This window comes from Ursus arctos, unplaced genomic scaffold (assembly GCF_023065955.2).
Source record: "Ursus arctos isolate Adak ecotype North America unplaced genomic scaffold, UrsArc2.0 scaffold_15, whole genome shotgun sequence".
NCBI lineage: Eukaryota > Metazoa > Chordata > Mammalia > Carnivora > Ursidae > Ursus > Ursus arctos.
This window is the reverse complement of record NW_026622819.1, coordinates 55714602-55726704: the sequence shown is the minus strand read 5'-3', so window position 1 is coordinate 55726704 and position 12103 is coordinate 55714602. Positions and strand designations below refer to the sequence as shown.

At 48.2% G+C, this 12103-nt stretch overlaps 1 protein-coding gene across 13 annotated transcripts in view; it reads right to left on the bottom strand.

Annotated features, from left to right (window-relative positions):
- WWC1 (WW and C2 domain containing 1) overlaps positions 1-12103 on the bottom strand; it is a 164394-nt gene that overhangs the window by 83377 nt on the left and 68914 nt on the right. The window contains exon 1 of one of the 13 annotated variants that reach the window (XM_048224288.2): positions 8132-10522. The exons of 10 other annotated variants lie outside the window; for them this stretch is intronic. The gene's annotated coding sequence lies outside the window, so the exon portion shown is untranslated. Of the gene's footprint in view, positions 1-91; positions 329-8131; positions 10523-12103 lie in introns of those variants that run through there. 2 more of the 13 variants (XM_048224289.2, XM_057312306.1) reach the window with 2 other exon arrangements.

Below are 12103 nucleotides of genomic sequence, written 5' to 3'. Positions count from 1 at the left end.
CCACAGTCCCCAAGGCCCTGCGACTCACTGCTTCTCTCAGCCTCCCTGCTCCTCTGGGCTGGCCCAGCAGAGCCACAGACATTGCACTGACCCCGGTTCTGCTGTCCCCACGGCCCCCGTTGTCCTGGGAAGGTGAGTGCCTGGCTGCAGCCGCAGGATTCGATCACCCAGGAGGGAGGCAGGGAATCTGCATTCCAGTCCCAACTTTGCCACTAATTTGGGAATGATTTGAGCAAGTCATCTTTCTTCTTTGGGCCTGTTTCTGCATCTCTGACGGGTTTGCGGAAAAGGGTTCAAAGGTCAACTCTTGCTTCTGGACTCAGACTCCACCACTCGCTGGCTTCTTCATCTGCAACTCACTTGCCCCCCCCTCCCCCCCCCCCCCGCAAGTCTTCATTCTGGCTCTATCCCTTGTTTGACATGCCCACTTGCCCTCTGGAAAGCTGGCTTACAGCAGTATCTAGAATAGCAGATGCTCTACGCTATGAATTTGGCCAAAAGAAGTATTTATTTGCCTCCTGAACAGGTTCCCCAAATGCCTACACCCACCACTGTCCTTCCCTAGACAATCCAGGCCAAACTGATCTTTTTAGTAATAACCACCCTCTAAGTTCCCATTTCTGTGTGCAGTGGTGGTAATCACCCACTGGGAGGCTAAGTCAGACAGATAAATCATCCACCTAAATGAACTAAGGGCTGTCAAGCCCGGAAAATAGCACAAGCCATCGGTCAAGCATTGTAGCCAGAGTGCAGGGAGCCACCAACCTAGATATACAGCCAGTCAGCCGGAGGGGCCCCTCCGGAAAGCCCCTCCGGTATCTCCCATTGCTGACTCTGCTTAAAATACATATGCGGATGTTCTCCCTCTCCTGGGTGCTCCCACCCCCTCCCAATCCTGGAACAGCAGAAGGCTCTGTTTCATCACTCTTTGGATAGAGTGGCAAGCTGAGGTACAACGGGACAGGAAGAGGGCTGGATGGGGTCTAGGAGTTCTGATGAAAACCTTCCCTCCAGGCCTCTGGAAACTAACTACCCTCTCTCTTATACTGTGCGGTCTCCTCTCCTATACCCACTCCAAGTCAGGCTGAAAGCAAAATATCCGGGGGGTGGGGGTGGGGAGAAACACTGAAAGAGCTCCTGTGGACAGGATGCGGCGAGTTCACATGCCACCATATACCCAAGTCAGGTAGGTTGTGAACAATACCTCCTGACTGAATCAATGGAGAATCCAAAAGCTTCTGTTAGTCAGTAATTTACTGCTATATTGTGGGAGGCGATGAGGATGAGGCCAGAGGTATCCAGGATATTCAACAGACTCAGCTCTGTCAAATAAGGATTCAGTAAGCATCACTGTATTGGCTGTATGGGTTCGGCAACTTAGTTAATCTCTCTGAGCTTCAGTTTTTTTTTTTTTTTTTTTTTAGAGACGTGGGCGGGGGGGGGGAGGATATAGGCACAGAGGGAGAGGGAGAGGGAGAACCTCAAGCAGGCTCCACTCCCAGTACAGAGCCTGACACGGGGCTCGATCTCATGACCCTGAGATCGTGACCTGAGCTGAAATCAAGAGTCAGACACCTAACCGACTGAGCCACCCAGGGCACCTCACCTAAACCATCTTTTTTGTTTTTTTAAAGATTTATTTGAGAGGGAGAGAGAGGGAGGGACGGGGGCAGAGGGAGGGAGAAAGAGTCTTAAGCAGACTCCATGCTGAGTGCAGAGCCTGATGCAGGGCCCGAACTCATGATCCTGAGATCATGCGTGAGCCAACATCTAGAGTTGGATGCCTGACCGACTGAGCCATCCAGGTGCACTACCCTCCACTTATTTTAAAAGATTTATTTATTTGGGAGAGACAGAGAGAGACAGAGAAAGTGTGACTAAGGTGGGAAGAGAGGGGCAGAGGGAGAGAGAGAGAAGCAGACTCCCTGCTGAGTGCAGAGCCCCACACAGGGCTTGATCTCACGACCCTGAGATCATGACCTGAGCTGAAATCAAGGGTCGGACACTTAACCAACTGAGCCACCCAGGTGCCCCTGAGTCTCTGTATTTTTATCTGAAAAGTGGGGATAATAGTAACAATTGTCTAGGTTGTTGGTTAGGTTAAATAACATCATATTTTAGGAGCATTTAGCATAGATCCTGGTATGAATGAGTGCTCCGAAAACATTATTATCATCTCCATTTCCCAGAAGGGGAAACTGAGGCTAAAAAAGACTAAATAACATTCTCCAAGTCAATGACAAACTGGGATTTCAAATGTGTCTCCAGAGCTCCTGCTGTGCGCTAAAGGGTTCTCTTAAAAGTTGACATTTTCAGTGTATGTCCTGAGCCCCACGGAAAATCCCAAGCCACTGTCTTAGAGTCCAAGGCGGAAAAAATGGAGAAGACACACAGGTGATGGGGACTTTCCTCAGCGAAGAAGGCTCTTCATTCAGGCACACCTGTGTCCATCTGGATAAAGTTCCTGCAAAGCTGTCTTCAGCCCACGCCTCCACCCCCCATGCCCTGCACAGACTTCAGAAACTAAAAGGCCATGTCCCACAGTGCCTCCCCGTCCCCAAACTTCACCAAGTGGTTTGTTCCCTCTTCCCTATGGAGAATGAAGACCAGTGGCCACCAGGAGTCAAATCTCATCCGACATCATTTTTTACAGCAAATCTTTGAAAGAGCCTCTGAAAACTCCACACACAGGCATACCCCTCCACAGGGAGTCACTCCATTACTGAGGACAGAAAGATCTGTGAGGGAACAGGAATGCTCAAGTCACACCTCCCTTTCTGGCGCATTCCTCTCCCTGCTCACTGCCATGAAAGCTCTGACCGCTAGCCTGGCTGCACAGATATGAATCTTTTTTTCTTTTTTTTTAAGATTTTATTTATTTATTTGACACAGAGAGAGAGCACAAGCAGGGGCAGCAGCCAAGGGAGAGGGAGAAGCAGGCTCCCTGCTAAGCAGGGAGCCCGATGCGGGGCTCGATCCCAGGACCCCGGGATCACAACAGGAGCCAAAGGCAGATGCTTAATTGAGCGACCAGGGACCTCCCACAGATATGAATCTTATTATATATACTGTTTGCAACCCAGAAAACCAAGAAGATATGTCTCTTCCTGACAGTCCCCCTGGATCATCACCTTTCAAAATTCTTCCCTGGGGATCAATTCAATGGTTTCATCCAATGGTGCATCTAAGTAAGAGATTCCTGGGCCCCCCACAACTGGTGCTCGTTAAATATTTGTGGAATGGGTGACTGCAATAATGAATATAATATGGAAGGATGCTCTCGATATATTATGAGAAAAACAACACTGTTGCAAGAGAAAATCTACAGGATACTGTTATTGTATATTTTGCCTAAAAATCTGTGTGTGTGTGTGTGTGTGTGTGTGTGTGCAGAGAAAGGAACTGGGTGTGCTTGCTTGAGCAGCACATAAAGAAGGGAAACTGGAAAGATGTACATTAAAATGTCATCTCAGTACAGGGGTTTTAATGTATTTTTTTAAACTAATTTCTCTGTAATGTTCATATATCAGTGTAATTAAAATATTTAATAGTGGCTAAATCTAGGCCTAGAAAGCAAGTTATTTATGTCATGTTCTCTCTCCGGGCAGCAGGCACTCTTACTCCATTTTACAAATGAGAAAGCATGTTCCATATCACACAGTTAGTAAACCCCAGAGGGATAACCTAAAGCCCCACTACCTGATTCCCAAACGGGAGCTTTGTTAATGAGAATTAACAAGACCAAGCGAGTTTCAGAACGATTTGGAACACAGAGAAGGCTATGCCAGAGATACAGGCAACGCCTCTGGACCAGAGGCAAGTCTGTAGGCAAAGGGCTCTGGAGCTTTAGCATATTTGCACCTTCTGTCATCTGTGTCTTGGTACAAAGACGTTCAATACACTTGAATCATCCACAGCTGCTTGATGGAAAGATAATCAAATGTCTCAAAGTCATCCAAGTCATCAATACCAGTAACTCACTGAACTCTCAGTGAGGAGGGGGACTAGAGATGGGGCAGGTCTGAAATACCAAAATGCATCGCTTTTCCAGAAAACCATGAACTCCGCTGATTGTTCTGGTTCTGGCCTTAGACACGGGGAAGTCAGAAGTGAGATAAATGTTAGCTACAAGGTTCAGTGATGTGACTGCCATGAGAACACCCCACTGAGATGCTGACTTCCACATGCAGTGAACACAGACACAGTGCTCATCAGGGGTAAAGAAGACTGAGTCAAGAGGACCCAAAGTCAGAAGGAGAGGGCCTAAGGAGAAAGGCAGGCTCTGGTTTGATATTCACGGTTCCCCTTTGATGCAATCTTAGGGGAAAAGCCAGAGGGCTGATAGCCTAGCTCCCAGAGCTCTTCCATGGGAAAGAGAAAAGCTTCTATTGGAAGACTATGCAACTTACAAGAAATCTGGACAGCAAGATTCTCTCTGGAACAAATGCCAAGAGGGAGATGAATTATTCAGTGTGCAGCAATGTGTCATTCAGAGAATCAGGATGAAGAGAAGTGGTTTTAGCTGCACAAAGATTTAAACACACACACACACACACACACACACACACACACACACATGCACGTGCACACATCACTCTTCCTGCCAGAGAGAATGGTCTGTTTAAACCAGTCCCCTCTGGGAAATGGTGGGTGCTTCTCTGGCCTACAATGTTTCCCCTTGGGCAATTGCCAAGAATGTGGGCTGGGAAGAGATGTCCGCTTTCAGATGTGGCCTGGACTTGGGGGCTTGCCTGGAACTCCCAGCCCCCACCCTCCAGTGAAGCGATTCACCCCATTTCAAGCTTCGGGGCAGCCTCCAGCCTCCACGTCCTAGACTACTGAAAACCCCAATCATGAAATCAAAATGCCCCCAATGCTGGAGGGGCGAGAGGGAGGGAGGGAAGAGGGCCAAGCAAAAACTAGTTCTGCCTCTTCTTAATTACAAATCTCCGAAGGAACACAAACATTCCTGAATGTTTCACAACAGGCTCTCCTGGAGAAGCAGCCCGGATGTGTCACCTTTGAGACAGGTGGTTCTGCCAGGATCACCCTATGGGGAGAACACTACAGGGAGCGCACCTGTCCGGGAACACCGGCTCCCTGCCCTCCTCCGGCGTCATGTCACTTTCCTATGGTCTGTGGGAGAGGCTTCCAGATCGCCATGGCCGGCATTCGGTATTCAGACGGTGCATCCTTTCTAAGCAGGCAGCTCAGAGAAGGAACGGAAGACCTTCTGCCAAGTCTAACCCTGGGTGGTGATTCTCTGGGGACTGAGGAACGCGTAACCTATCTTTCATGTTCCTACTGCTTCCCCAGTGATCCGAATGCTTCCCACAGTAACCTCTTTATGGCCATCCAGCAGGATGCTGGCCCCCGACTGGGCTCTCTCTGAAGGACAGCTGGGCGGGATCACTTTCTAAAGGGCCCTCCAGAATGCAAGCCAAGCACTGTCCAAACTTTCAGCTGAACCCCTCCTCCTGCTTGGGCAGAACTAGCAGGCCGGCAGGCTCCTCCACCTGGGGGTGTTTCACATGCATAGTTCCCAGAGCTTAGGTTGCACAACTCTGACCCCGCGGCCTCACCTCCAGGTTGCTGCAGAGCAGGGCCGTGTTTCCAAACTGCCCCTTCACCTTTGGCACCTGGAAGGCTGGGGTGGGCAGGGAGAAAGTGCCATATTGGAAGTTCTCCTCCCTTCCTTTAATTCATTGCCATTCAAACACCTTTATGCATGCATCTCACAATGGGGGGGTGATAAAAACAATCCCTCAGAGTTTGTGAGGACTGTGCACACAGCGCGGCTGAACCTTCACACACACCAACTGCAGAAGTGGACGAGTCAGACGGGGACCTGCCCTTACATTCTAGTCCACAGGCACACCCCAACCAGGAAGCAAGCCACCAAGTCACTCGCGGCAGGATTCACGCTATGCAGAAAAGTGCCAATCTTATGCAGAAAAGTGCCACAGGGCGGTGGGACCGAGGGGAATGGGGGTGGGGAGAGCAAAGGAGGGAGTGTCGGAGGAAGCCTCTTGCAGAAGGTCATTGTTGAGCGGAGAGCCCATGGTGGGAAGCAATGGGAAGGGCCAGTTGGGGCAGGAAGATGTTGGTGAGTTTGAGGGGGAAAAAAGCCACCTAACATATCTTTCTGTTATAAGCGATGGGGTGGAGGCGCAGGGACGTAGAAGTTGGGCTTCCCTTGTAAGTGCCTCCCCGATGCTACGCTGCAGGAGCCCTAGGGAAGCTCCCTGCCTCACCCTCTGCTTTCCTCCTCTCTCCCCCATTTCCCGCAGTCCTCCAAGCAACAAACATTTACTGCGTGGACACAACAGCCTAGCCCCACGCCGTGAGGGCTCTGCCATTTGAATAAGCCTTATTTCTGCCTTCAAGGGCAGCGGGTCCGGCCAGGGAGCCAAGACTCCCCCTTAGAACAGGCAGTGACCCATCACCATGGCATTTGGTGATGGTATACGAGGTGGCTATGCGACCTGGGGCTGTGGACCACAGGCAATTAATTAGAGGGTGTGGGGGTGATGAATAAGCTGCTAGGTCTGCCGTTCAGACGCGAAAGGCCAAGGGACTGGGAGACCGGAGAGACTGAGGCAACCGGGTGTAGTCAGGAAAGGCCGGAGGAGGGAGTCCAGGCAGGAAGGAAGAAGATGGTGGTGGGCTTCATAGCTACTGGGGAGACAGATTAGCTGCTACCCACAAAGGCTCAGGATCCCACGCTGGCCTGAAACCCACGCCCCATGTCTTCCACAACCAGGGGCATGTTACATAACCTCTTTGGGAGGAGTGTCCTTCTCTGTGAAACTTCCAAGTCCCAATCTCGTAAGGGTGTGGTGGGGATTAAATGAGATAACCCGCGTAAAATGCTCTGCACAGGGTCTGGCATGTAATAAGCCCTGAGTAGATGTGGGCTGTTAACGGGATCTACTGAGAGGCTTTGTGCTCTGTTCATCGTGAGAATCGTGTCCCCTTCCATCTTAGGTGGTCAGATACGTTTGCGATCCTCATCAGCACAACTCTGACCCCAAGAGATACCCCATGGTGCTTAAAACTCCCAGCTCTAGAGCCAGCCACACGCAGGCAGTCACTTACTCTTTGTCCTTGGGCATGAGCCCTAACCTGCCGGAATTTGCTTCTTCATCTGAAAAGTGGGGATGTTCAGAGTGACCACCTAGTTAAAATGAGCTGTGCTGAGCCCCTGGCACACAGGGCTCGACCAATATTAGCTGGTATTATGAGTTGGGTTTTCTATCCTTATTTCCAAGATGGGGAAACGGAGGCAAAATAACTGTCCAGGTTAAGAGCCAATACGCCCTGCACTGTACTCCATGGTTTCCTTTCCTTCCAGGGTCTGGGACTGCATACATGTTCCCTTTTTGGAAATTAAACCAGGAGTTAGGAGATGGCAGCTGGAGTGGGTTTGGCTCTCACGATCTGCTCTCTGGAGGAGGTGTTTACATCAGGGAACTTCTAAGCTTCATTCTTAAGAGAACACTTCCCTCCCTCCCTCCACTCTCAAAACACCTATCTCAACATTCTGGTGTTTTTACCCCCAGACTCTTTGCTTCCCTACTTTGGTTGAGCTGGTTTATCCAGAAGCTTTCTTGGCCTGGTCACTCCCACTCCTGGAATTCTTTTATGGGGAAAAGAAGAGGAGGGAGCAAACCAGAGGGAAGGTTCCAGAATTTTCTCCATGCTCCCCTCTCCTCTTTAGGCTGACCCCTTTTCATACACACTGGTGGCTCACTCCCCCTGCTAAATCTCGTCTTTACCCTGCCCTCACTGAGTTCTTGGGCCAGTCCACTTCCTCTGCCTCCATCCCCAAGTCCATCCATCCATTCCCCGATTCCCTCCAGCTCACAGACACAGTGATGAATCCATGCTGCCATGCCTCTGTGAACCACTTGCTGGGATTTAAAATTATGGTTCTGAAAACCAAATTGTGCATTGGAGTAGGCATGGCCAACTGACCACTGGAAGGCCAAATTCAGCCGACTTTCTGCAGTAGCCTGTTTGCCTATTACAGCGCTTTGTTTAAAAGTGGACTTTGCATGACTGTTGGGGGCCGCACTCTTGTTGCACACAGTACCCCTGCTCTATAACACGATACTCCAACTTTTCTTACTGAAAGGCAGCAGAGAGTAGTCGTTAAGAACACAGGGCTCTGGAGCTAGACTCCTGAGTCTGCCATTTTCAAGCTGTGTGACCTTGGGCAAGACATTTAAACTCTCGGTAGCTCAGTTTTTAAATCTGAAAAACAGGGGAAAAAAATATAATACATTTATTAAATACTACGTGCCAAGAACTTTTTCAAGCACTTTGTGGATATTAACTTACTTAGCCCTCATAACAACCCTTTTCGGTAGTTACTTTTCAGACCTTCTTCATAGTGTTCTTTGAGAATTAAATGAGATAATGCACAAGACAGAACTTCGGAATACATGAAATCAACATGAGCAATTCATTGTTATTTTCATTGCCGTCCAAATGAGGCCTCTGATGCTGAGGTATGAAAGAATGATAAAACTGAACAGGGCCTCTGGAATCTGACAAATCAACACCCTTGTTCTACTCCTAAGAAAACTTAGACACAGAGAGAAAAGACTTGTCCAGAGCCACCCAAGAACCCAGTGGCAGGGTTGAGACTAAAATCTGGAATCGACCCTAGGCCTGTATCACACTCATGACACCAAGAGATCAAGCCCACCTGTTGCTGAGTTCAGTTCCGTATGAAATGCTGTATCTGAACATCCTGCAAGATACAGTTACTGAGAGTATTTTCGGGGCTCAGTGACCCTATGAAACTGAAAGGAGAATGACTGCAGGGCAAGAACCTGAATGAAACTATGAAGCTCCCATTTGTGGAGAGACAAGGCTGGGAGATGGGCCCTTCCTTTGGCTCATTTCCTCATCAGAGGGTAATTTCCTGAAAGTCCAACACTACAAGAGGACAGGGCACCTGGTATGCACGCTTGTCCCTCACCCAGCTCCACCCCAGCTTCATCCTCATTCCTGAACTGAGAGCTAGGCTTAGGCACTTCTGTGCCCTATCAAAGGGCCAGTTCCATCCTTCATAGCTCTGTAATCTGAGTCCATTCTTTCCCCAGCTCTGAGCCTCAGTTTCCTCATAGGTATAAAGCAGTCAAGAAAATCTGCTTTGCAGGGTTCTTGCAGAGACTAAATGAGTTAGTACATGGGAATGACTCAACATGGCACTTGGCATGTAATGCTGGGTAGGAATGCAGAGCTCCTCCTTTCTGTAGTCAGGATCCTGGGGGCATTCAACCCCTGGTTTTTACTCCTCCAGTCCCAGGAGCTAGGTTTCCAAGGGGTCTCCCCAGGTGCTGGGCTGTCTAGAAACCTCCAGCTCGAAGAGCAGAGGCCACAGCCCACCCCTCCCTGGAACCTGACCATTTCTCTAGTCCTTGAGCTCTGACCCTCACCCCACCCATGCAGGCCTGAGGAGCTGGTCCTTCTAGAAGGAATTGGCCTTGGGATCTCTGGGATCCTGCCTGATCTGTGGCCCCTTCCATGACAGCACAGCTTAGAGCACTGGAAGGGGAGTGAGGAGATCTGGGTTTTGAATCTGGACACTGTCACCAGATTAGCCATGCCCCTGGGCTTCCTACCCTCTCTGGGCTTCCCATCTCCAAAACAAGGGAGCTGGAACATGGTATTTTTAAGGGCCCCTTTACTAAAACTTCATTAATTTACCATTTGGCCGCCTGTCCCAGAGGTCAAGAGCATTGTGAGGTTGCAATCAAACAATAATGAAAACGTCTTTTGCGGAAGGCCAATTAAGTATGAGGTGCTGGACCATATGCTCTATATAAGGGAAGTCCTTTCCTTTATCCTCAAAACTTTTCTGTGAGGCAGGTACTGCCACCTTCATTTAACCAACAGAGAAATCAATGCTGAACAGTAACAGTAATAATAATACACAATGCTAAACTTCGTTGAGGGTGTACAAAGTACCAGGCACTATTCAGGCTCCCTTACACAGACTATCTTTCGATGATTCTAAGCTGCACATTTAAAATTACATTTTAACATCCCCGAAATCGGGCTGTGTGTCGCCACTGCTTACTGACATCTTACAACACTGTCAGCCAGCCTGCAGTCCTGATGGAGGTGTCTCTCCCTGTGTACAGACATCAAAGGTGTCCTGGCTTGGGACAAAATCCCAGAGACAACAGTGGAGCACTTTTAACCCCTAGGAGCCAAATGGTTGTGGGAAAGGGTTGAGAAGGCAGTGAACCGACCTGTTTAGCAACATTCCCCAAGCAGGAGTGCAAAGTAAGTAGGCTAACTCTACGTGATTGCCACGCTGGCTTCAGAGCCCAGCACCAAAGCCTTTGAATTCCCCTGTGGGTCCTTATAACAAGGCTGTATCACCAACACTTTGAGAGCAACAAGGACGCTATTCAAAGCACAGACACCAATAATCCTGAGTTAAAAAGTAACTGCAAAGAATTGGATTCATGAAACTAATGTAACACTGTATGCTAAGCATACTGGAATTTAAATAAAATAAATTAAAAAAAAAAAGACTTGGATTCTGAATAGGAAGATGTTTTAGGAACACTGGAGCTGTATTTCGTTTATCTAGTTGGGTTTTCGTTTTTTGTATGTATAAAAGCAGTATGTGAGTTAAAAGAAATCTAAGTTTGAAAGATTTATTTCAATAAGTAGGAGAGAAACATTTTATTTAATTTCGAAACACTGGGTTGTAATTTAATTGGTAGCTTTTTCCCTTTCTTAGTGACACATAAAATAATGGTGCTTCTTAAAAAACCAATGTTGTGTTGATTTGTAATAACCCCAAGCTGGAAACAACCCAAATGTCCATTAACAGTTGAATGGATATAAGGCGCCTGGCTGGCTCAGTCAGTTAAGTGTCAGCCTTTGGCTCAGTTCATGATCCCGGGGTTTTGGGATGGAGCCCCACTTTGGGCTCCCCGCTCAGCAAAAAGTCTCCTTCTCCCTCTGCCCCTCACCCTGCTTATGCGTGCGCTCTCTCTCTCTCAAGCAAATAAATAAAATCTTAAACAACAACAACAAACAGGGGCACCTGGGTGGCTCAGTCGGTTAAGCGTCTGCCTTCGGGTCAGGTCATGATCCCAGGGTCCTGAGATCAACCCCATGTTGGGCTCCCTGCTCAGTGGGGAGCCTGCTTCTCCCTCTCCCTCGCCTGTGTTTGCTCTCTCTCTGTCAAATGAATAAATAAAATCTTAAAAAAAACCAAAAAAACCCCCAGTTGAATGGGTAGACAAATGTAGTGTATTATATAATGGAATATTACTCAGTAGTAAAAAAGAATAAACCGTCGACACGTGCAACAACATAGGTGACATTCAGAAACACTGTGCTGGGGATAAGGGTCAGGGGAAAATAGACTATACTATATAATTCCGTTTATATAAAATTCTAGAAAATAAAAAATAACCTATAGGGACAGAGAGCAGATCAGTGGTTGCATGGGGATGTGGGTAGAGAGAGAGAAGGGTTACAAAGGGGCACAAAGATGGGAATGTTTGTTATATTGATTATGAAGACAGGTTCACAGATGTACAGATGTATGTCAAAACTCATCCAATTACACTTGTTAAATACATACAATTTAGTGTGTTCTAATTATCAATATCTTGATAAAGTTGTCAAGAAAAAAAACAAAGAAAAACCCCATATTTGATGCAATAAAATCTTAATTTGTTTAAAGTAATCCTGTAAGTACTATTATCAGCTCCATTTTCCAGATGTGGAAACTGAGGCATAGAAGAGGTGAGCTGACACACCCAGGAACACTTGGCCAGTAGAAAGGTAAATCCAGCTGGCCTCAATTCCCAGCTCTGCCACTGAGTGACTGCCGGCGGCCAAGTCCCTTTCCCATCCTGGGCTACTATTTCCCCATCCCCACCATGAAAAATGGCACAGTGATTGCTAAGAGACTTTTCAGTACTGAGTTTCCAAGACTGTCCTCAGTACTTGTCCAAGGTCACATGGTCACAAAGGAGGGGACCCTCCCAGGCACTCGGATTTCCTGACCTTCCCCGTTTCCCATGTCCACATTCATTCATTCTATGAGCACCCCTCCTGA